This window comes from Urocitellus parryii, chromosome 11 (assembly GCF_045843805.1).
Source record: "Urocitellus parryii isolate mUroPar1 chromosome 11, mUroPar1.hap1, whole genome shotgun sequence".
NCBI lineage: Eukaryota > Metazoa > Chordata > Mammalia > Rodentia > Sciuridae > Urocitellus > Urocitellus parryii.
Genome location: NC_135541.1, coordinates 3,009,597 through 3,033,954, shown reverse-complemented (window position 1 = coordinate 3,033,954; position 24,358 = coordinate 3,009,597).

Sequence of the window (24,358 nt, the reverse complement as noted above, 5' to 3'; positions counted from 1 at the left end):
TCACCTTGGTGATGTTAATTTGAATTTTATCGGTTTTATAGTTTTGCTTGTATTTGAATTGTAAATTTATTTTGTTTCTATAGTTGCATAAGAGCTTAAAGCATAAGCAGTTTATACCTAGCTTTATATTTATGTTCATTTAAGTGACACCATTATAAAAATAATTTCAGTTAAATTGCACAAGCTGTCTAAACAATATAATGTCATTCTGGCGTCTAAACTGAATCCCGAGAGAAATGAAGAAGTGTGGGTAAACAAATGAAAAACTAGGTATGGAGACGTTTATTTTATGACATATGTGCATGTAGTCTGTATCTGCACGCTCAGGCAGCGTGCTCAGTCAGAGCCCTCGTGCACAGACACACGCGTTCACGTGATACGTGAGCATCACACACGTGCACAAGACGATGTCTGCCTTTAAGGAATCTGCACGTCTCCATTTTGGAATAAGACAGACCTGGATTCGACTGCTCACTCTGCCGCTTGTCACTTTGTTTGACATTCCTGGGCCTCTGTTTCCTCAAACACAAGATCAAAATCAAATACGAAAATAAGAACCTCCCGCCTACCTCGGAGCAGGTCGTGAGGAGAGTATGAACCAGGCCCAGGCTGGGCCTGGGCTGGGTCCGCCCTCGGGAGCCCTGGCTTTGTCCTGAGCTTCAGGGGCAGCAGAGCAGGGACTCTGAAAGCTGCAGTGGCCTGGATGGCCGGGGGCAGCTCCGGAGCTGACGGTGGGCACTGCTGTGGGGTGGGTACCGCTGTGAGGTGGGCACCGCTGTGGGGTGGGCACCGCTGTGGGGTGGGCACCGCTGTGGGGTGGGCACCGCTGTGGGGTGGGCACTGCTGCGGTGGCAGGCGGGTACAGTGAGGGGCTGGGGCGGGAGGCTCCCCCTGGGGCAGGCTGTACTGTCCGGGAGTCTGCAGTCAGGAGCCTGAGTTTGGTGGACTCCGGAGGCCCCGGAGAGGCTACCTGAAGGGGTACAGGTGGTGATGAGGGTGGGTGGGGACATGGTGTCCTCCTGGGTTCCAAGGTCATCGCCCGTGGCTCTGGGGAATGTCAAGGCAGAGAGCACTCTCATGCCTCGGGCTCGGCAGCCCCCTGTGCAGGGATCTGCGGGCTGCTGGACGCGCCTCCCTGGAGCCAGCGGGGCTGGGAGAGGGCTCAGGCTCCGGTCTTGGTTCCTCATCGTCCCTGAGGGCTGCCTGAGCGCTGGCCTCCGAGTCCCCATTCCCGGGGACGTCCCTGTTAGGGCAGCTCCCGACAGGAGGAGGAGCGATCCCCCCAGAGCCTTCTGCAGTCCCTGGGAAATGCCCAGGGCTCGCCTGCGTCCTCTCCTGGCCGTGGTCCTGTCTGCTGTCCCCGAGGACCCCAGGTCTGATTCAGCCCCCTCCTGGCCTCTGCCCTGAGCCAGGGAGAAACTGCAGGAGACTGACCAGAAGCCACTCCAGGGCTAGCCCTGGGGGTGGGGCTCGGGGTGCTCAGGCTGACCTGGGCAGCAGGGCCTGGACCTGGCCTGGGCACATGCCCCCAGATTCCTAGGCTGATGCGCTCGGAAAGCTGGTGGCTCTGAGGTGTGCGGAGCCCTGGCCGCTCGCCTGGCCTCTCCCCAGCTCAGGACAGCTGCCCAGCCTGCCCGGCCTCCCGCCCGTCCTGTTCTGCATGACTTCATCCGCCACCCTCCCTTCTGCTCTGCAGAGACGGGGAGGAGTGGGAGTCCAGGCCACGGGTATCAACCCTCTCCAGACCATGCCTGCCCCTGACCGGCTATTCTTGGCAAATTCCGTCCTGGGGAGTGACCTGCCAGGTGTCTGCTTTGACGTATCAGCGGGTGTGTGCTCAGGGAGCAGAGCTCACCGTGGCATGAGCTTGAGCAAAGAGCAGTTAGGAGGTCAAGTGTGCACAAGGACAACTGCACAAAGCTGGGGGCCGAGCGCACTCCGGCTCCCTTCCACCAGCATTTCCCTGCTTTCTTGAACAGCAGCGTTTGAGTTCTGAGTCCCCGAAGCATAGACGGGAAGCCATCCCCATGTGGCCCATTACCAGGACCATCTTGTGTTAAAGTCCCTGTTCTTCCCGCATCCCTGGTCGCGGCCAGCCAGATCCGGCAGCAGCGTCCTCCCCCATAGCTTGTGGTCGGACCTCCCTCGCCCACGACAAAGAGGTTCACCCTGCATTTCCTCCTCGAAAATGATTTGTGCAGCAATTTTCATCTTCTGGGAAAATGTGAGGGGAAGAAAGAAGAGGCCCGGACTGGGAGTTCTTGGTAATTAATTGAGAATGGAGACTCGGAGCTCCATTCAGCCGGTAATTGGATTTAAACCCCACGGGAGTTGCTTTAAATGCAGATACTAATGTGTGAGCCATCTTCCCTGCCATGGATCTCCCTGTCAGATCTAAGGATGGTTGGAGTCCAGAAAGAAAACGCCCTGAAGTGAGGTGAGCTCCCCAGAACCAGTCCTAGCCGTGAGGGATCCTGATCAGTACTCCTATCAGATGTCCCCCAGGTCCTGGTGAGGAGTGGCCAGTCTGGGTCACCAAGAGCTGCCCAACCAGGCCCTGGGGTCAGGGATGGGCCGCCCATCTTCTCAGGTCTGCAGGTCACTGGGGGTGTGCCTTGAAGGGACTGCAGGGCCCTGGTCTCGTCTCTTTGTCTCTTCCTGGCCATGAAGTGACCGGGTTTGCCCACCACACACTCCTGATGCCTGACCATAGACCCAGAGCAGCAAGGCCAACCAGTTACGGACCCGATACCCAGAGCTGTGAGCCCAAATAAGCTTTTTATGTCTGCCAGTCGCTTATCTCAGTGTTTGTTAGAGGCACAGAAACATGGCCAGCAGCCCCCGATATAATAGTGCAGTTGTCCCCCGTATCCATGGGAGACTGGTTCAGAACCCCCGGGGACACCAGAACTCAAGGAAGTCCAAGTCCGTCATAGGAAACGGCACAGCATTTTCATATCACCTGTGCACATCTCCCATCCGCTCTGAGTCCTGCCTAGACGGCGTGGGACACCGGATTCCATGCTAGCGCTCTATGAACAGCGATACGCCGTGTGGTCCAGGTAACGGTCACAAGAGAAATGCCCGTGCATGTTGAGTACAGGTGCCATTTTAAAAGATGCTTTCTACCTGAGGTTGGTTGGATGCGTGGACACGGGACCCACACAGGGGGCCACCTGGATTTTATTACCTTATGATGTTTTTAGTTGTCTAGGGACGGGGACAGCCTACTGCCCTTTCCCAGAATACCTGAGTGTTGGGAAGGGGACGGGGAGGACATGCAAGTCCCATCCTCTTGGTCTCTCAGGTGGGCTGCCCAAAGGATGGAGGCCCCTTCATCCCCAGCCTCCAGGTGGTGAGCACACTGGATCCACTCCTGGTCCTCCCTTGAGGGACAGGTCACGTGACGGTCATTGAGGAGCACCATTTTGCCTGATCCGGGTGGCGGCTCTGGTGGCAGACGGGCCACCATGCCATGGCGGGGGCTGGGCTGTGTCTGCTCACAGTCACTCTGCTCTGGACTCCGGGGGAGACTCAGGAATAGAACCCCCGGGGTCCTACAGGGAACAGCGTCCAGGGCGGTAAGGGACAAGTGCCCTTAGCTGTTCTGTGAGGGTGGGGCTCACGTAGATGGCACAGCCTCCAAGAGGAGACTTGCCACCCACCATCACCCACCTGAGGTCTCCCCGGTGCACTGCTGGGGGCCTGCGAGGGGTGTTGGCAGGGCAGGGTCACAGTCCCTATTTTTCTTCCTGTTGATTGACAGCAGGACCTGCTTTCCAGGAGCGCTCCTCCAAGAGAATGTTCTAGAAGGTTCCTGACAGGATGCTGGCTGTCCTCCTGGACGCTGCTCCCTTACAGCCACCAGGACACTGTCCTAATCCAGTGGTTCTCTGACCCGAGTCTGTGGCTAAGTTTCGGGTTCCCAAGTCACGTGCCAGCAGTTTACCTTGGAGCTCTGATCCCTGCTGACCTCCCTGGACCTGCGTGAGCTGGGGCTGCCGCCTGCAGACTCTGCTTCCCACACTCCCCGCCCTGTGGCTGCCAGATGTCCTGGGGCACGGGGCGGTGGTGGGAGGTGGCGGGGTGGGAGTGGGATTCAGGTGTCTGCCTGCTCCGTGCCCCAGCCAGAGCCCCTCTGTGGGAGACCACCAGTCCCCGTGGGGAAGCCGCTTCCTGCCGTGGCCTGCTGCAGGGTGGCTAGCCCTGTCCCCGCCGTCTCCCCATGCTGAGTCTCTCCGTCAGTGGCCCCGGCCTGCCCTGGCCATGGCAGAAGTTCATGATCTGCAGAGATGAGGACCTGCTGGGCTTGGCCGTGTCACTGACCCCCTGGACAAGAGTCAAATCCGTATTTGATTGATCCTCTTGTTCCCATTTAGCCCTTGAAGATAGATATTTCCCTCTTAGGAGGAAATAAAATCCTGTGGTTGGGGATGTGTTCTGTTTATGGGCCTCTGGAGGGAGGCAGCGGAGGGGCCGGCCCGAGCCAATAATTTCATCAAATCTGCCAGAGACAGTGTCCCCGTGTCCCCGTGCCCAGAGCTCAGGCTGCCCCGTATGGGCTGGGAGCATCCCTGCTGGACTGCAGCCGCCCCTCCCTCTCAGGACCTTCGTGGACACCTCTCCTGCTCCACGGGTGCTGTGGTGCGGGTGGGAGGGAGGCTGTCAGTCCCTCCCACTTTGGAAAAGGCCTGCAGACGCGTGGGTGCTTCTCAGAGGGCTTGACACGCCTGCAGGATCCTAGGCTTCCTCACCGGGCAGGACTGCCGCGGTGTCACTCAGTAACAAGAGTCATGACAAGACGTGAGCTACTCGGAAGGGCATGAACATCTGCAGGAGGCCTGGGATCCTCTCGTGGAGGTGGCAGACCAGTGACACCCACCCTGTAGCACCCGCCTGACACGTGTCCTCACCCTCCCACACAGAGCCTCCTCTTGAGCCAGCACAGTGGCTCACACCTGTCTGCCTGGGAGGCTGAGGCAGGAGGATCACAAATTCGAGGCTGGTCTCAGCAACCCAGGACCTCAACAACTTAGTGGGACTTTTAAAATAAAAAAATAATAACAACTAAAGTAGAGCTCGGTGGTGGAGCAAACCTGGGTTCAATCCCCAGTGCCAAAAAAACCCCCCAAAAAACCCAAAGGTCAAACAACACCCCCATCCTCAACAAAGCCTCAACAAAGCCCAGAGCAACTGGAACACAGGAGGAGGGAGTCCCGCAGTTGTCTCACATGAAAGGCCCAGCTTTTGACCTGGCCTTCAGCGGGTCCTATGGTGCAGACCAAGGGGCTGGTCAGGGAACTGTGGCCCTCCTCCGCCACTCAGGGGTCCAAATGGACCCCAGCCCTCAGCCGCCCTGTGTGTCCACCCTGCCCTTGGCTCCACCTCACACCAGCTCACTGCTGAAGGGGCTGGTGACCCTCCTCACCCACTCGCACCACCATGGTGAATTCAGGAAACGGGGACAGGTCCAGCCCAGACACGGCGAGTGGGACCTCTTGTGTCCACTGACGCTGGGGGTGTGGTCTATTCCTGAAGTCTGTTGACCTAACACCGAGGGGTGCTGGGTACTTAGTCCAATGTCTAACTTTGAAGACTGAACGCTCTACGGACAGCTGATGGGCTTAAGATCCGTATCTGTGACGGGGCAGGGGCGTCCTTCCTCTTGAGATTCCTAGGGCTCCATCACCAGCGGGTGTTGAGTTCCACCGAGTGTTTTTAGCAGCTGTGAAAGTGAGCGCAGGGTCTTTCCAGCGGCCTGACCTATGGACGGGGGGTTGTTACTGGAAGCTTCTCTCCGGCTCCTCTTAGGAGGAGCCGCAGAGGTGAGTGTTGAGTGGTGGATAGGGATGAAGGGAGGTTTCCGGGTGACTTAAGGGTAGTGACCCTTGTCCAAGTCTTGGGGAGCTCAGGCTGGAGACCAGGGTGAGGCCCAAGCTGAGGAACTCACCTGAGTGGGGACCTGGGACCTGGGGACCACGTCCTGCCACCCTGGCCTGACGCCTCTGGACAACTGAGCCCAGGACGCTGATGGACACCCCCCCCCAGGAGGCCCAGAGAGCAGGTGACTTGGCTGCTCTGCCGTCAAGGGCAGGACATGAGCAGGCACTGCCTCTGGCCTCTGGCCTCTGGGGTGCTCTTGGGTCCCTGCTAATCACACAGCAAGCAGCATCCTGGGGAGAAGGTGGTGGACAGAAGCCCTTGGGGGGCTCTGCTGTCTTGTGAATGGATCATACTGCCCTGGACGCAGGGCAAGAGCGACTGTTCTAAAGTGAGCTCTCTCCAGCCCTCCTGCTCCTTCTTGCTACCCAGGCCTCCCGTCATCTCACGGTGCATAAAGGAGGCCCTCCCGGAAGCCAAGCCACACTCTGCCGCCCACAGAGACTGCGGCAAAATGAGTGTGGACTGTTTTAAGGCTCTACACTTGTGGTTGACTCTACAGTCATAGCAAATGGGCACTGTCCCCAAGGCCCTGAGGACAAGCCCAGGCTAGGGTGTTCAGCTGTTCGACACAGCGTGCATTTATTTAGCACCTCCAGAGGTCAGGTGCTCCTGGCCCTCCCTCCCACGTGCCTGCAATCTTGGAAAACGGGTGTGCGGTTCCAGGGAGGCACGTGTGATTCTGTGGGATCCTGTGCTTCCAAAATTACAGGCACATGGAGGCCAGGGGACGCTGGCACCGACACATGAGCGTGGCTTGCTCCTCTTCTGTGCAGGTTCTTGAGTGGGCTGCATTCTCACCTCAAGGGCAGACCGAGGAGAATCTGCTTCCAAGCTCACTCGGCTCCTGGCAGGATTCTGCTCCTGTGGCTGCAGGGCCAGGGCCTGGCTTCTTGCTGGCTGGAAGCTGGAAGCCCCTCACCGTTCCCTGCCGTGCGGCCCCTTCATGAGCGCTCTCTCAACAAGGAAACTTGATTCTTTAGGGCTGGATGGAGAGTCTAATGTCAGAGTGGACCCCAGACCCTTTTGTAAGGACTTTCCCTTGATCAGGTCAGGCCCACCCTAGAGAATCATCCTTGTTTGAGTCAAATTTAGAGTTTAGTACATTGGCAGAATCTCTGCCCCTGCAAGTCACAGGGTCCTCTGCACTCAGAGGGGAAATAACTGACTAGGGGCACAGGACAGGCATGAAGGGAGCTTGAACATCAGGCAAGACCCCCCAACACCCAAGAGAGTCAGACAGGACAACAGAAGCACTGGCTCAGTGGTGGCCCAGCCTCAGGATGAGCAGGATCCTGCAAAGATGTCCAAGCCGTTCCCGAGCCCCCACTGTGAGGCCACATCTGGTGGTCTGGGACCCCTGGGCACAGCAGGCCATGGGAGGTTCCACCTGCAGCAAGACGGAGCCAGGGAAGACCACCTGCAGGGGGGGGGGGAACTGCTCTGAGGCTCCAGGGAGGCACGTGGGATCCTGTGGGACCCTGTGCTTCCACCAACCTGCCCCCAAGCCGCTCGGCTTCCGAGGCTCATGTCCTGTTCCCAGTGTCACAGAGGTGGCTCGGTGGCATGACCCCGTGAACCTCCGGAGTGACGGCCTCCTCCTCCTCTCCCTGGGGTTTCCCAAGTGTGCTGAATCCTGTCTTTATCTCACCCCTACAGTGTGTAAATCAAGGACGGTGGGTGGACGGGCGCATGGACGCGCACTCAGAACCTCCAGCCTAGCCCGCGGCCTCCGAGGCAGACGTGTCATTTTTTAGCCTAATAAATGAAAAGCAGCTCCCCGCCCAGCAAGTGCTGCCTCAGCAGTCAGGGTTCAGCCGACGGCGCATCCGTCTCCCCGGGGACGGTGCCAAGGATAATATTTTGGCAGGTGATCTCTGCGCAGTAACTCAGTACAACACGGTCAGTCAAAGGTCAGTTTATGAAGCAGGGATTTATAAAGTGAGCTTGGAGCTGGAGCCGGGGAGGGCCGTCTCTCGGCTCTGACAAATCGTGACGGTGGTTGACTTGGGGCCCAAGACGACGACGTCTGGACACGTGGTCTGCCCCGCCCGGTTGGCAGCTGCTGGCTGTCAGCGCATGTCCACCTAGTGTGGATGCTCTGACCACAGAAGTGGGGCCATGAGAGAGGCCACAGGACCTTCTTCCAGAGAGGGGCTTGGAGAAGACGGCTGGGAAACGGAGGTGGGGAAGGACACGGCTCGTGGATGCCGTGACCCAGGGACAATGGAAAAGTGTGTGTGTGCACAAGTACACGTCCATTTGTGTGTGTAGATGCCTGTGGGTGGAGGTGTGGTCCTGTGTGTGCACGAGGCTGTGTACATGCTTATGCACAGGTGAGTGCTGCAGTCTGTGAGTCATGAGCACGTGTGCATATGCTCATGTGCCCAAGCGTATGTGTACTGCCTGTTACATGCTCACACGTGTGCGCATATGGTCATATGTATACATGTGCACACATGTGTGCATGCATGTGGATGTACATGAACTTGCTTGTGTGTGTGCGCACTGGTGTGCACACTGTCTGCATTGTGTATGTGTGAATTTGCATGTTGGTGTGTGTGCAAGTGTGTGTGCCTGTTTGTACCTGTGCATGTGTATGTGTGCGCATAGGTGCTCAACACGTCTGTATGTCTGCGTGCGGGACTTGGTCCCCTGTAGGTGACTAGGTCTTTAGGGGAAGGAGTTGTGCCTCTGAATGGTCATTTGCTCTGCTGGGAGCCTCCAGGCCCCTCCCTGAGAGCTGACCGTGAAGGTCAAGGGCAGCACAAGCCTCTTCTGGAAACTTGAGCCTGGAGTCCGGGCACCACCTCGCTCTTGCTCTGCTGCCTGTGAAGCTGCCCGGTGTCCCTCCCCACAGCGGCTGCTTGAGGCAGAGGAAGGTGGAGGGACGTGGCTTAGAAAGACAAAGCAGAAGAGCTCCCGACAATCTTCTGAGGGGGCCAATGACAGCGGTGGCCTCTGGAAGGGACCGGCCAGGACCCCCGCTGCCCCGTGAGGTGGCAGAGGGGACATGGCTGGTTTGAGGCCCTCTGCTGCTGACCCTTGGAGCTGCTCTGTGGTGAAATGCAGTAAGGGCTGTCAGTGAACCCGAGAGCCGGGGTCGACGGAAGCCACCGCATCCTCTCCTGCCCGTGGTTGAGTCTGTGCACGTCTTGTGCTGCCCAGGATGGACACCGAAGCCGGTTAAAGGCGTGGAAATGCGGAGACCCCCAAAGGAGGGCGAGCAGAGGCCCTTCCCTCAGCGCTGGCTGTGGCCCGGGAGATGCCACCATCAATTCCAATTGGCCGAGGCTCCGAGGCTGGCAGAGGGGCTGGAGCTCCCTGGCCGGAAAGGGACGCTCTGGGGACCTGCTGGAGGCAGTGTCCTGGGGACGCTGGGGGGCTGAGTGAGAGCAGGGTGGAGGCATTGGGCAGCTGCACGTGTTGGGCCCCCTCTGATGGGCCCCAAGTTGGAAGAGGGACACAAATAAGGGCAGTGGCCAGAGACTAACCCAGTCCTGGCCCTTAGGGGGGTTAGTACAGGGTTATGTGGCTTCCCGGATTGCTCTTAGGGGTGAGGACCCACCTTCCAACAAGTCCGGCTCACAGCAGGTGGCCCCTAGGCTGATTACCATGTGGGGGGTGGCCCCTGGGCTGATTACCATGTGGGGCGTGGCCCCTGGGCTGATTACCATGTGGGGGGTGGCCCCTGGGCTGATTACCATGTGGGGGGTGGCCCCTGGGCTGATTACCATGTGGGGCGTGGCCCCTGGGCTGATTACCATGTGGGCGTGGCCCCTGGGCTGATTACCATGTGGGGCGTGGCCCCTGGGCTGATTACCATGTGGGGCGTGGCCCCTGGGCTGATTAGCATGTGGGGCGTGGCCCCTGGGCTGATTACCATGTGGGGCGTGGCCCCTGGGCTGATTACCATGTGGGGCGTGGCCCCTGGGCTGATTACCATGTGGGTGTGGCCCCTGGGCTGATTACCATGTGTAGGGGGTGGCTCCTGGGTTGATTGCCTTGGGTGGGGTGGCCCCAGGGCTGGCTGCTGCAGGGCCGTGAGTTCATACCCTGCTGCCATTGTCGTTTTCCTGTTTAGTCTCACAGCTGACCAAACCCCCTCTGGGAGACGCCACCTCTGAGCAGAGATAAAACAGAGGCACCTGGAAGTGGGTCCAGGAAATGGACCGGCTGGCCCTCAGGGGGTGTCAGACAGGGACAGAGCTGGTGGTGCTGGGGGAATGAGGCTGAGCGGACCCTCCCCAGCTCAGCCACAGCCAGGAGAGGCAGGGCCTGGTCAGATGAGGGGCTGATAAGACACCGGGCAGCAGCGGATCCTGCTCCGTCCTCCTCCAGGCTGGAGGGACGTCAAGGCCCAGATAGGGCAGGGGCAGCTGTGAAGAAGGCAGAGGGGCCAGAGCGCTTGATTCTCTGATTCACACCTAGAGCAGCAGCAGCGAGAAACAGCTCTGCTCTGTTCTTTTCTGTCGAAACAACACATTTAAATTAAGGTCATGAGTGACCATTTCCTTTTCATCTGGTGTTGGGAGCAGAGATCTTGATGGGTCTCAGCAGCCACAGGTGTGATATGGAGCTGCGCCCGTGAGCTCGTCAGTGTCAAGTTGGTGCCAGAGCCTCAGGGGCACTGACGGGCTCCCGGGCAGCACTGTGGAGACGCTGCCCCAGAGGAGAGCAGGACCTGAGGCTGTGGATGGCTGACTGACCCTTCTCCGTCCAGAGCCAGCCTGGCGAGTTGTGGAGCTGCGTGGGGTCTGGGAAACTGTAAGGGGGTGGGAGCTCTGCACCTGGCACGGGACAGAGACCCACGTACACAGTTCTTAAGGCGTGTTATGGGGGGACACTGCCTGCAATCTCTAGTCCTCCCCCAGGTCTTAGAATCCTGACCTGACCCCTGTCAGCCCTGGCCTCTGACCTGTCTCCTGTTCATCCCTTCTCTCCAGGACGCTGCCATTTGTAAACAGCGGACAGTGACAGTGTCCGAGAGGTGGCCAGCCCTGGGCAGGCTCTCTCTTCCCCTCTGCAGCTTCTCCAATTTTGTCCATGAACATGGGAAAAGAACCTCTTCTTCCTACACACCTGGTCACAGGCAGAACAAAACCCGTCCCCTCCACTGTCTGCCCTGGAGACTCGGTCCGTCACAGCCTGGGTGGGTGCTGGGTCGGCAGACGGAGGTGCAGTCTGGGCTCCGGGAGGTGTGAACCCTGATGTCACTGGCGCGGACCTGGTGTTTAAAACTGGAGCCCAGACAGGCTCCGCGAGGGGTGAGCTGAGTGAGCGCGGATGCTGGAGCATCTGCACCAGGCGGGGGCTCTAGGGCGAGGGGGACGGAGGATGTCAGCCAGCCGAGGAGTGGGGAGCAGCAAGCACTGGGCAGGGGCCAGCCCCAGGTGGGAAGGGGGAGGGATGAGTTTGCGGGCAGAGGGAGGGGTCTCTGTCAAGATGTGGCACAGTGAGGACTGAGCGTCGCCACCAGGTTCGGAAAAGTGCTGGTGTGGGGAAGCTGGGTGCAGGCATGGGCCGCAGGGTCCAGCCCTCGTTCGGCAGCTCCTCCCCGAGTTCTGGGATGCAAGTCCGCAGCAAGCCGGCCGCCCGCCTGCCTTCTTGTTTCCAGTGTTCTCTGGGGGAGCTCCGGGCTGCTAGCCCCTCTGGTGCTGTGTACCACTCTGTGCCTCTGGGATGCCAGCCCCTCGTGAGGCCTGGGGACAGAGCTGGGGGATAACAAGCCGGGCAGCCGAGGGAGGGAAACAGACCAGAAGCTAGCTCGGGCTCTGGTCCATCCACTCCTGCAGCTGGAGCCCACCACGGCCTGTGGGGTCCTGGTTCTGGGGGTCAGCAGAGCTCGATGTTTAAGCTCAAGCCCACTGGACGGTATTATCACGGGCAGCAAGATTTTTGCAAAAAAGCTGAATGTTAACCTCTGTGAAGGGGAAGGAGGGCTGGACGGCTCTCTCCAGGACTCTGCAGACTGTGGGGCCTGCTGGGGTCCTCTGTCCCATTGGGGTGGCTCCGGTTCTTTTGCCTGGTTCATAGTTTAAACAGTCCAATGGGGACGCCGGAGGAGCGCGTTCCCAGAGGCTGTCCAGGGGTGGAAGTCTGTCCTGATGGGTGGCTGGAGGGAGAACTGGTTCTGTTGGGATTGGGTTGGTGTCGCCTTCAGTGTTTTAACTAAGCAGAGGAGATCTTGGAAGCCTGGAATGGCTTAACTCCCAGGGGACAGGTGGTGGTGGGCCACCCATCCCCAATCTCACACCCCTCCACCTTGCCTCGGGAAGGCCCTAAGGCCAGGACCACGTCTCCTCTGGGGCAAGGAGCCACGAGGGCTCATGAGGGTCTTTTGCAGGTGTAAGGACAGGTACAGTGAGAACAGAGAAGTCCACAGCATGCCGGTGGCTTGGCCCAGCGTCCTTTGCAGCCTGGGACACAGAAGGAGAATGTCCAGGGGCCTGTGTGGGGAAGCCCAGGCCTGAGAAGCCTGCATTGTGGGGACGGGACACTGGTCTTCTCCTAGCAGTCGTTGCTGGGTGGACACCCATGCAGGCTCCTGGGTGGACACCTGTCCAAGCTCCCGTTGGTGCCTGTACAAGCCGGGCCTGCCCAGAGCTCACAGCCTCATCTGTGGGCCTCCTCCTGGCCAGGGACACGAGGTCCTGCTCAGCCTCACAGAGAAGCCAGTGGACAGGGGCTGCTCTGCCCGCTGCTGGCCCTGCCCTCTCGTGCTCAGCTGCCCTTTCTACAGTGGTCACCACAACTCCATGCAGGCCAGCTGATGCTCGTCAGTTGGCCCCCGTCAGTCCTCCGGCTTGGGGGAATCGGGACTCTGATCCCTGAGACTCGGTGCGACTCCCTCGTCTGCCACTATCTGTGGCAGATGCTGTTTGTGCAGCCTCATGGCACCCGGAGAAGACGCTCAGTGCTCCAAATAGGCCGTAAACAAAGACCACGCGGTCTGCTCCTTTAGAGCATCCCAACATCCCACGGGGAGGAATGAGACGGGACAACAGCTGGCCCCTGGTCCACCCCTGCCTGCGGTGCTGGCCCAGTGACAGCAGCAGGAGGAGCGGCCTTGCTAGGCCCCGGGAGCTGCCGGGAGCCCGCCGCCCCGCGCTGCTTTCTTCCTCTACGACTTCTTGAATTTCGTGGATGTGACATTTCGTTTCCAGAGAAAATCGATATTCTGATCAGCAAACAGACACGGAGGCTGCATTCATTCTCGAAATGTTACACCAACTGCTACCACGACATTACAGGCACTTTCTGTCCCTAGTAGGGCAACAGGGACATTGGAACACATTTTGCTCAAATAGAAATACAGGGGGAAGGGGAGAGAAAGGGCGGGAGGAAAAGGAACACAGACACCTGGTTACGGAGTTGGAGGAGCTGCGGGCCCTGCTTCCTCCACGGCAGGCAGAGGGTCTGGGCCATGGGGAGGGCAAGTTTGCTGGTCACCTGGGGCAGCCTCATTCAGGGGTGGGCTCTGGTGGGACCTTGGGGTCAACAGATTTCCTCAGGCATTGGCTCCACGCTGGGCTTTCCTCTGGATGTGGAGATGGGAGAAAGCGGCAAGACTGCAGCTGGCTCTAAGATCTGCCTTGGTATCCGTCCATTGTATGTTACTGTAATAAAACACCCCAGGCTGGGGACTGGTAAAGAAAAGAGGTTTACTTAGCTCACACTTTTGGCAGCTGAAAGTCCAAGGTTGGGCTGCTGCATCTGTTCAGCCTCTGGTGAGGGCTGCCTGGCTGTGTCCCCACCTCGTGGCGGAGGAGAGACAGAATGATGTCGGCAGCACACGTGGCCCCTTTCCCACGGCATGCTCTGGGTGAGAACTAAGTGGCTCCGGGGACCAACATTCCCCATGACCCAGTTCCCATGCCCTGGACCCTGCCTCTTCAAGGCCAGCTTAGAGCCCCACCCTCCACATCCAATCGCCCTGATCTCCGAGGGCTCCTCAGCCTCCACTCACCCCATGTGATGTCCGAGCCCCCTGGGCTGCCTCAGGTTCAGCAGAATCCCTCTCTCCTGAGGTTTCCCCTTTTTAGTTTTCCATCCCCTGCCTCCTGCCCTGGGCCTGAGCTATGTGCTCGCTGGTGTTGTATTCCGAGTTGAGCTCCAGGCCCGGCCCGTGAAACCCCATGTACTGACCTATCATGACGTTCTCCTAACACAGCCTCACCACAGCCTCACCAGGTTTTACCAACGTCCCTGGGTGACGCTTTCTTTAACAGGGGAGGGGAGACCTAGCCAGAGGGGAAGGTGAATCAGCTGGGGAATCCAGGGCCTCCCCTGGGGAGAGCAATGAAGTGTCATGAAGTGTCAATAGAGACTGTGTTTGGCCCTGTCATGTAGGGAAGGGGCAGCCACAGGCCATTTAGACCCAGGGTGAGTCCTGGATCTGCGGTTTTCTGCTTGGGAAGTCTACCCACCTTCTCCAAGGCTGGTTCCCACGTCTGTGAAATGTGCATCCTAACGGCGCACGCTTCAAACACCCCTTAGAAAAATGAACTGAGACAGGCCGGTCAGTCTTGGCGCGCCCCTCTCCCTAACGGGTGCCTGCTGGACGCGCTTCTTGGAGTTTTCCCTGTCATGGTTGTGTGGGCTGCCCTGGGGGGTCGTGTGGGCTGCCCTGGGGGGGCGGGTGCAAGAGGGCATTGTCAGTGTACCGCCCCTCTCCTCCATTCCCAGTGGGGGCTCTGCTGAATCCCCCCGCCCATTACCAGGAGGTCTGGGCTGAAGCTGCAGTTCTCCGACATCCGTAAAGGGGTGGGGCTTATTCTCTAAGCTGTATACAGACCCAGGGACACTGCTGCTTGGAATACAGAGAGTGTGGAGATCCTGGCCTTCGCCAGCTCGACACCACCATGATTTTCTCTCTGAATCCAGCTGGGATTTCACGGAAAGCAGTGACCAGAACAGTAGAAGGTGTGGAGAGCTCCCTGGAAGAGGACTCCTGCTGCCCCTTCCCTGTGGCCTCCCACAGGAGGGGGTGAAGGGGAAAGCAGCTGGACCCGAGCACCCTCGGGTGTCCCTGGGTGGAATGGCAGCTTCCCAGCCCCGGGAGGGTGTCCGCCACCTGAGGCTGCCTGGGCATCTTCGAGGGCTAAGGCACGGGAACTTGTGCTGAGGGACATGCCCCAAGGCATTCTGGGCAGAGAGGTGTCCCCAGGTGCTCAAGACCTGGGCAGGACTGGGGACATAACTCCCCTGCAACCCAAGAGCTGGCCCAGGTGGGAAGCAGAGGCATCCCCAGGGTGGGACCGCTGGTGACCTGCCATGGATTATAGACTCCCGGAGTCCTTCCTGCACAAAGACCCGAACTTGCTTCCAACTGATTCCATCTGGCGGCAAACGGAGGGAACCAGAGCCCAGCCCAGCCCAGGTCTCTGTGAACTGCAGACTGGATCAGCACCTGGGCAGTGGCCTGAGGCAAGGGGACACACTGTCCTGCGGTGAATGTTGCTGACTTTTGTCCACAGTGTGGTTTATACAGAGAACTTAACACACAAGAAAATAGTTTGGGATGTATAAAGAAGCAATAAAATGTGACCCTGATTGTTTTGGTCAGCGTTTTCACTGCTCTGATTAAAAGACGACCAGAACAATTTCAGAGGAGGAAAAGTCGATTAGAGGGCTCACAGTCTCAGAGGTCTTCGTCCATGGGAGGCCGGCTCCATTCCCCAGGGCTCGAGGTGAGGCAGAACCTCATGGCAGAAAACTGTAGTGGAGGGAAGCAGCTCACGTGATGATCAGGAATCTCCAGATACAAAATATATACCCCATAGTCATGGCCCCAGTGATCCACTTCCTCCCGCCACACCCCACCTGCCTCCAGCTGCCCCTCCATTAATCCCATCAGGGATTAATTAACTGACTGTGTTAAGGCTATAACCCAATCATTTCCTCCTCCAAGCCGTCTTGTATTGTCTCACATGTGAGCTTCTGGGGGACACCTCACATCCCAATCTTCACATTCCACCCCTGGCCTGCAGAAGCTCACACTCATCTGGCAATGAAACACACATTTAGTCCATTCCCAAGAGCCCCACCGTCTCAACAGTTCCCAGATTGCTCAAAGTTCAAGCCCAAAACCTTCCCTGAGGCTCAAGGCAATCTCACATTGTGAGCTCCTGTAAAATTAAAAGCAATTTACAGGGATCCAATATACAAAGGTACTGAGTAAACATTTCCATTCACAAAATTAGGGGCATAGGAAGGAGGGAGGGGACCAAAGCAGGTCAGAAACCCAGCTGGGCAGACAGGTCCTGTAGCTAGCTCTGTGTTCAGCATGGGGCTCCTCACGTGGCGCGACGTCCTCTCCAAAGGGCTTGAGTGGCTCCGCCCCGTGGCCTTGTTGGTGGCGCCCCAGGGACCTCTCTGTGGGCTTGTCTCTTGCCCAATTCCTGCAGCTTTCCTAGGATGATCCCCACGTTATTGGCATTTCTTAATTTTAAGGGTCTCCACAGCAGCTTTGGCTTCCTCCTCACATCTCCACGCTCTGAATTCTCAGGGGGCACCTGCAGGGACTCTGACCCTGCTGCACTCTGCCTGGTCTCCCAGGCCTTCTTTGGGATCTTGGTGGAATTCTCCAAGACCCCGTAGCTCCAGCATCCTGTGTTCCTGCAGAACCAGCACCACTTGGTTGATGCCAAAGTCTGCCACCATCTTGAGCAGCAGCCAATCTTTCAGGACTCTGGCTGCAGTGGCCTCTGAGTCCCTGGGTAGTTGAGCATGAAAACTTCCTAGGCCCCCTTGTCCAAGAAGGGTGCCCTACTGGTCTCTTCCCAAGATTGTTTTCACTTTTACTTCCTTGAGCTTGAGTGGGTGTGGTCTTGCCAGCTCCTGAGAGGCCCTCAAGCTGTCTTTCGCCTTGTCTCTGGGCAAAGTCTTTAGCTTTTCTTTAGTGGTCATAATGTCTTTAACAACTACACCTTCCTTAGCCCCAGTTTTACTCCTGCCTTTCAAGTTCAAGTTTTTCAAATATTTCTGCTCTGCTTTCTTCTCCTGAATATTAAAATAAACATGGCTAAAAGCTACCAGCAAATCTACCATGCCACTGCCTGAATGCTCTGCTGCCTAGGCATTTCTTCCACCATATTAAGAAGTCCATCACTTTTAAAATCAGCTGCACATAGAGTCTTAGGACATGGAAAAAAAATGCAGACAATTTCTCAGCCAGAACATAACACAAACGGGCTCTACTACAAGTGCAATAGAGTCCTCCTTTTCTGAGTGCTCTTGAGCCCTGTCTTTACTGTCCACGGTCCTATTGGCCATTTTGGTCTTCTGAGCTCCCACTGGAATCTGCCGTTAATCTCCACTTATAACATGCAACCATCTAAAGCATTTCTAGCTCGCACTGCTACACATCTCAAAATTCCTCCCACCAATTCCAAAAAGCTCCTAAAACATTCTCAACCACATCAGGTTAGTCAAAGCAACAACTTCTTTATACCAATTTATGTTTTAGTCAACCTTTTGGTTGCTGTGACTAAAAGACCCTACCAGAACAATTTTAGAGGAGGAAAAGTTTATTTGAGGGCTCACAAAGGGCGAAACTTTGATGAGAAGCAGGATATCTCCATGGCCTCAAAGGCTCTCCCACCAGAGTTTTGTTGAGATTTGGTGGTGTTACATATGTCCACGGGTTCTATTTTTATTTCTCCCTCCAGGAGGCAAGGTGCAATTCCACTCCCTTTGAGTATGAGCCTGATTTAGCAAACATCTTCTAGGGGACAGAGAAAGGGACAACATATTAGCTTTACGTGGGAAACTGGCAACACTATGCAGTGGCGAGGCCTCACTTTACCAGGGGAAGTAACGCTATTGTCGTATGCCCCTGATACGATGGGGAGAGGAGCCCTCCATCTCTGCAGCCCTCCATCTCTGCAGTGCACTTCTCCAAAACCCACAGCCCCAGCCTCATGAAGAAATAGCAACACATCCCAATTGAGGGACTGGTGTGGTTTGCATATTGAATGTCTCCAAGGTCCATGTGCTGGAGGATGGGTCCCCAACCTTGGTGATACTATTGGGAGATGGTGGAGACCTTAAGGCTTAGTGGGGAGTCTTGGGTCTTTGGAGGCATCCCCTTGGGGGACTGTGGGACCTCAGCCCCTCCCCCCTTTTCACTTCCCTTCCCTGAGCTGAATGGCTTTGCTCTACCACATGTTCCCCCCATGATGGTCTGCCTCACCACAGCCCAGAGCTGCAGAGCCACCAACCATGGATTGAAACCTCTGAAACTGTGAGCCCCCCAAACCTGATCTCTTTATAGTTGATCATCTCTGGTGTTTGTTACAGTAGCTGAAAGCCAGTGAACACAGGGAAGGTCTGTAAAATATACTGACCAATGTTTGTCGAAAATATAAAGGTCATGAAAGACAGGGGAAGGTCAGGACAGTGTTGGAGAGTGTGAGGGAGACGAAGGAGACACATGTTTAGAAAGAATGCTGAGATCAGAAATAGGACATTTGGGGGGGGGGAACTGGTAAATTCCAAGAGCAACTGCACCTTACTAAGTAGTTTAATGTTTAGTTAAGAGTGTTCTGTCAATATGCGCTCATTACTTTTGATAAATGTACAAACAGATGGGATGTAAGTTTTTAGCTTAGAAAATGGGTTAGAATTTATTTTCTGTAGAATTTTAGCTGGCATCTTTGTCTGCTCACACTACTACAACAAAACACCAGAGCAAGAGTGACTTATAAACAAAAATAACTCATTGCTTAAAGTCTTGGAGACTGGTAAGTCCCAGATCAATGTGCTGACAGCTTTGGGGTCTAGAGGGCCCATTTCCTGGTCCATGGGTGACCACATTCTTTCTGTGCCTCAGATGGAAGAAGGGGTGAGGGAGATCTCTGGGGTCCCTTCAGTAAGGGCACAAATTCTATTAATGAGGGTCCCGCTCTCATGACGTAGCCACTTACCAAAGTCTCCACCTCCTCATATCATCACCTTGGTGCTTAGGATTTCAACGTGTGAATTTCAGGGGAACAAAAGCAGAGTCTACAGCCGACGGGAAGAATTTCAGGTTTTATAAGCAGTGTGATCTGGCCCACGCGGGTCAGCTCCATCACCTACAGGTGATGAACAAGTGAATGGATGAGGTTTTGTAAATAAAACATGATTTACAACATCAGCCAGGGAGCCAGAGAGGCCCCATGGGGTGCAGACGGGACCTTCTGCAAATCTGAACTCACCTGGAATAAAACATTTATAAGATAAACAGCAAAACAGCTCAGAGAGGGGGTTTTCCTCAGCATCACAGGAGCACAGAAAAGCAAGGGGAAAGGCTGCATGTTTACAGCATCAGAAAAGCAGAGCTCGTGAGATGGGCTCAGAGGAAGCTGGCCCGACACAGCGCTTGCTTCCTTGGACTTGGAGACGGGCCCGCGGGAAATCCCAGATTTCAACTCAGAGAGATGAGAGACGGGGAAAGGCAACCCACCATCTGTGGATAGAATCATGCATGAGTTCAGAGTCCAGGAGGAGAGGAGAGGCGACCGGCAGAGGAAAGAGTCTGAGAGGAAGGCGGAGAACTTCCCAGTGCTGATGAAAGTCACTAGCCACAAGCGCAAGAAGCTCGGGAGGTACAAAGAAAACCACAGTCATACGTGTCACATTCAAACTGATGAAAGACAAAGACAAAAGGCAAATCTTAAATACAGGGAGAGCCGAGAAGACGCGCATCACACCGAGGAGCAAGAGGATGGCTGATTTCTCACTGTGGGAGCTGGGAGGACAGTGTAATGCCACCTTTAGGGTGGCCCAGAAGCACAGAGACCTGCCAATCTAGAATTGCCCATGGAGACAGCCTCTTCAAACGTGCAGACTGATTCCGAACTCAAGGTGCCTTTTCACAGAGGTGAGCTGCAGTCACTCAGTATCGACAGACGATCACTAGGCGGCTCAAAAGCCAAAGCTCTTCAGGCTGTGGAAGGATGTGGAGAGAGAGCAGGTAGAACTGCAGGTGTGGAGGAGGAGGACCAGGGATGAAGAATGTCCAGGAAGCACCAGATGCCATTCTCTTAGTAAATATATACAAAATGAAAAATTTAAAGGAACCTTGACAGCTTAAAACAAAAATAGAATTATTTATTGTGGGGTTTGGAGTGTACGTACAAGTAAGTGTGGAAAGAAGAACTGCCCACAGCAATGGATCTGGGCTCGTGCTGTGGTGAGATTCTTGTCCTGTTCTTGAAACAGGCGCTGTTACTTGAAGGCAGAATGTGCTGTCTTAAAGATGGATGCTGCACCTCTGATTCACCACAGAGACACGACTCCCAAGGGGTATAACCTTACAGTAAATAAAATGAAATATTTTAAATGTGACTCACTCATAAAGGTAGGAAAGCCAGGTGCGGTGGTGTGTGTCTGTAAACCCAGTGGCTCTGAGGCTGAGGCCGAACAATAGTGAGTTCAAAGCCAGCCCAGCAGCTTAGCAAGGTCCTCAGCAACTCAGTGAGACCCTGTCTCAAAATAAAGAATAAAAAATGGGCTGGGGACAGGGCTCAGTGGGTAAGCACCCCCGGGTTCTATCTCCAGGACTGAATTTTAAAAAAGTAAGAAAAAAAGACAAACTAATAACAAATTGGATAAATAAAAGCAAAATTCCAAGATAGTAGAGTCAAACTCAACCTTCATAAAATATTACTAAATGTAAATGGACTAAATATATCACTAAAACACTCTGATACCAAAACACAATAGCTAAGAAAGAAATCAACCTAGGTACCCACCAGTGGATGAACGGATAAAGGATGTGAGATAATGGGATAATTTTGGGTCATAAAGAATGGAATCCTGACATTGAAATAACCTGGAGAGAACTAAGGACATTGTGCCAAGTGAAATCAACCAGACTCCGCAAGACAAGTGCCACACATTCTCTCCAATATGTGAGAGGCTTTTGAAAGTCCACCTGCATGTAGAACAGGGGTTACTAGGAAGTCAGCTTTGTGTGGGACGATTGCCCACTGAGGGCTGAGGTGCGCGTTCCGAGTGTGTGGAAGGTTCAGCGAGGGACGGCACTTAGTAGGTCAGGTATGTTAAGTGTATGTTGGGTTGCAGTATTTTCAACTTAAGTTGGGTTATCAGGAACATAACCATTGCACGTCACAGAGCCCTGTACCTATGGTTCTCTTTTCTAAGTGGGTCCCCGGAGGAACTAAGGCACAGGTGACCTGGACAGTGGAGCTCCCAGAGGCTGGCTTCTTTGACCCGGCGACCTGCAGGCTGACTCCTGCCCTCTGCCTTCCTCTGTGGGAGGACTGAGCTCAAGCTTCACCAGGCGGCCCTTTCTAAAAACATCTGCAGACTCACTCATCTGCTTCCTTGATGGGGACAGAGGCGTGGCTTCTGCTCTCCAAGGCCAGCTCTCCCCTGGTCCTCCATGTCAGCCTGGTCTCCTGCTGGATACCCATGGCTCCTGCATTATTGTCTCCCTCTTACACTGGCCAGGCCGGCTCCTCCACTCAGCAACAGCCTCCACCCCCTTGCTGGAGATTGCACCCTCTTGCTCCTGAGCCTGCAGCTCCCCTCTGGCTTGTCCCCCCTGGTCTGTGCTCCTCCACTCTCCACTGCCCACCCCATCTGCTCCTGGCCCTCTTCTCTCATAGGACGGACTCAGTGCTTTGCTCCAGCACCATCTTTCCCGTGCCTGAAGAGGTCAAGCTCCTGGCCTCTCTGCACCCCGTGCCGTCCCTTCTCCCTTGGTTTCTGAGACTGGACCCTCTGGGTCTCCGAGGTTCCTGCTGCCCTTCAGGGTCGCCCTTCTGGCAGACAAGACACCTAACCCAGCACGGGCTCCCTGCCCCTTGCTCCTGGTTTATGTCTGAATGGAGATTAGATCATCTCACTTTGACGCTTCCCCAAATGCCCCAGAGAGCGGTCAGGAGACACGGTGCTGACCGCGGAGCTGATCCACACATCAGTCTTCTTGGATGCTCCTGATTTCTGCCTTGAGGCAGATCTGATGCCTGGAGATACAGCACTTTCCTGGGGACCGTGAGAGATGGAGGCCTCCCGGAGACGGCACTGGTCAATTTTTACATTGATTTTCCATTACTCAGGGCCTAAGGCATTCCCAACGAGCAGGTTCCCTGCAGGTTTAAGCAAGAATGAATGTGGGGGCTTGCTCCGAGTCCCAGGTCTCCCCCGTCTACTCCGTGGCCACCCCCTTTGCCAGACAGGGGAGACTTCCCAAGCTGCTCCTGTCTTCTGCACAGCCCTCGACGCACAGGCCTGCTCCCCCTGCACACCTCCGCGCCCTCACTGCCTCCTCCCTCCCAACAGCGCCCCAGGTCCCCACTCACGGCCTTCACACCTGCCTCCGCGTCGTCCCCTCTGTCCTCTGAGCTCTCTGCAGATTCTGACGCCATCTCCCTCTCTGATCTGTTGTTCATGTCCCTTGTCACATGGTGCTCTCGCTCTCCTGGTCTCCTGGATCCCTATGACCCTGGCACCTGCAGCCTCCCTCAGGGTGAAGCCCAGACCCACCTGTTCAGCTCAGCTCTCCCCATCATGCCCACGTGGTCAGGCTGCAGAGGCCAAGCCAGGACGACCCAGCAGGAGCAGGTCTCAGATCTCAGAGGGCAGCTGCCCCTCCCTAGAGCCTCCTCCGTTAAAGGACCGGAGTTGACATTGAGAAGCACTTGCCGTAGAGCAGGTCCCCCACAGAAGAGCAACTGACTGAGAGGCAGAAATTCTAGGCAACGTGGACAAGCAGCAGGTGGCTGGGCTGGCTGAGGGTCCAGCTGTCAGAGCCAAGTCCCCGCCCGTCGTGGGGTGGCTCCTGCTCCTGCCACGCGGGCCCTGCGCCTGGCCTGGCCTCCCCACCTCTTTCAGGTTTCACCCTTTCTCACCTGGGCTCCCCGCTCGCATACCTGCCCCAACCTCAGCCACTCTTCCCTCTCCAGGACCTTCCTCAGTGTCCCCTCCCAGGACCAGCCCTTCCTCTGACCTGGGGACTGAGGAGTCCCTTGCCCCAGGGTGCAGGCTCCCGGAGGCACGCGGCCAGTGCCTTGGGGCCCCGCAGGGTGCTGCACCTGGGAGGTCCCAACGCCCAGCGGTTAGGATGGCAGATAGGGCCTCACCCACGATGGGGGAGGCAGGTTAGGAGAGAAGCGCGGCCAGGTGTGCTTCTCCTGGGGCAGGGAGTGCTTGTGCACAGGTCATGTCTTCCTGGCCCCAGGGACTCTAGGTGGGGTCCAGACCAGAGCAGAACACAGTGAAAACCAACCAGCCAGCAAGAGCCAGGACAGGTCCACAGTAGGCACGCTGCCTCCCGCGGGAGCCTCCACAGGGGCAGAGGCCACAGGGAAAAGCCCAGCCGTCGGCAAGCTGCTGTCCCCGCAGGGCCCTCCTGGGCACTGTTGACCTGCTGACAGCCACTTCCTGCCCTGGTGCCTGACAGATGCTCTGGAGGGACTTGCCCTCCCGTCCCCAGAGCTGTCACTAGCTCCCCGCCACCTGTCACTAGAGCCACAGGGTCCATGAGCCCAGGAATGTCCCAGAGGCTTCAGGACGAGAGGACCCCTCCTGGGGACGTAAGGAAGGGGAAGGTCCTGTCGGTGCACCGTTCAGGGAAAAATGTGTGTGAAGTTGCTGCCGGTGGCTTTGAAGGCAGGAAGGTCCTGAGGGCAGGGAGGGCTTGAGGTCCTCAGTCACCTCGGGAGCAGGGCCACCAGGAGCAGGGCCACTTCCTCCCTCAGTCCTGGGATCAGTTCTGCGTGGCTCCTGCCTCTGCCTCTGGCACCCGTTCCCCTGTGCGCGTCAGTTCTCCCTCCGCTGTTCCTCACAGGGATCCCTGTATCCCAGCGGGGGCCACTCTAATCCAGGATGAGACCCTTTTCCCCAATGAGGTCACGGTCACAGGTCCTGGGTTCTGAGACTTGGACATCTTTTGGGTGCCGCCGTTCAACCCACTTCGGCGAGCGGAGCTGGTGCTTTGGTGGGTTCCTGGGGCGCCTGTCTCCCCCTCCAGCTCCTATGTCCAGTAAAGTCACCCTGGGGAAGACCGGAGGGAGGGACGGCCCAGGCTGGGGGAACAGGAGCCCACGGCTGAGGCGGGAGCCTCCGCGCGCCAGGCTGAGTGGGACAGACGAGAGCCAGTTCAGGATCCCGGGGGCACATTGTAAAAGCTCGGGATTGGGCCACTTGGTTAGGGCCCTGGGGAGCCATGGGAGGCTTGAGCCAGAGAGACAAGCTCAATTTTGTGAACACAGAGAAGGAAAGGGGGTCTGACCACTATGGGTTCCCCTATGGGAGGGACCGGGAGGGACGCTGCTTGACGTCCCACCTCTGTCCCTGCCTGCCACCCGCTCGCTCTTCACAGCTCCCCAGGCTGGGTGGCAGCCAACACCCACTCTGCCCCTGGCTCCTGAGTCCAGCCTAGGTGCTGCTGATTGAGATTCCA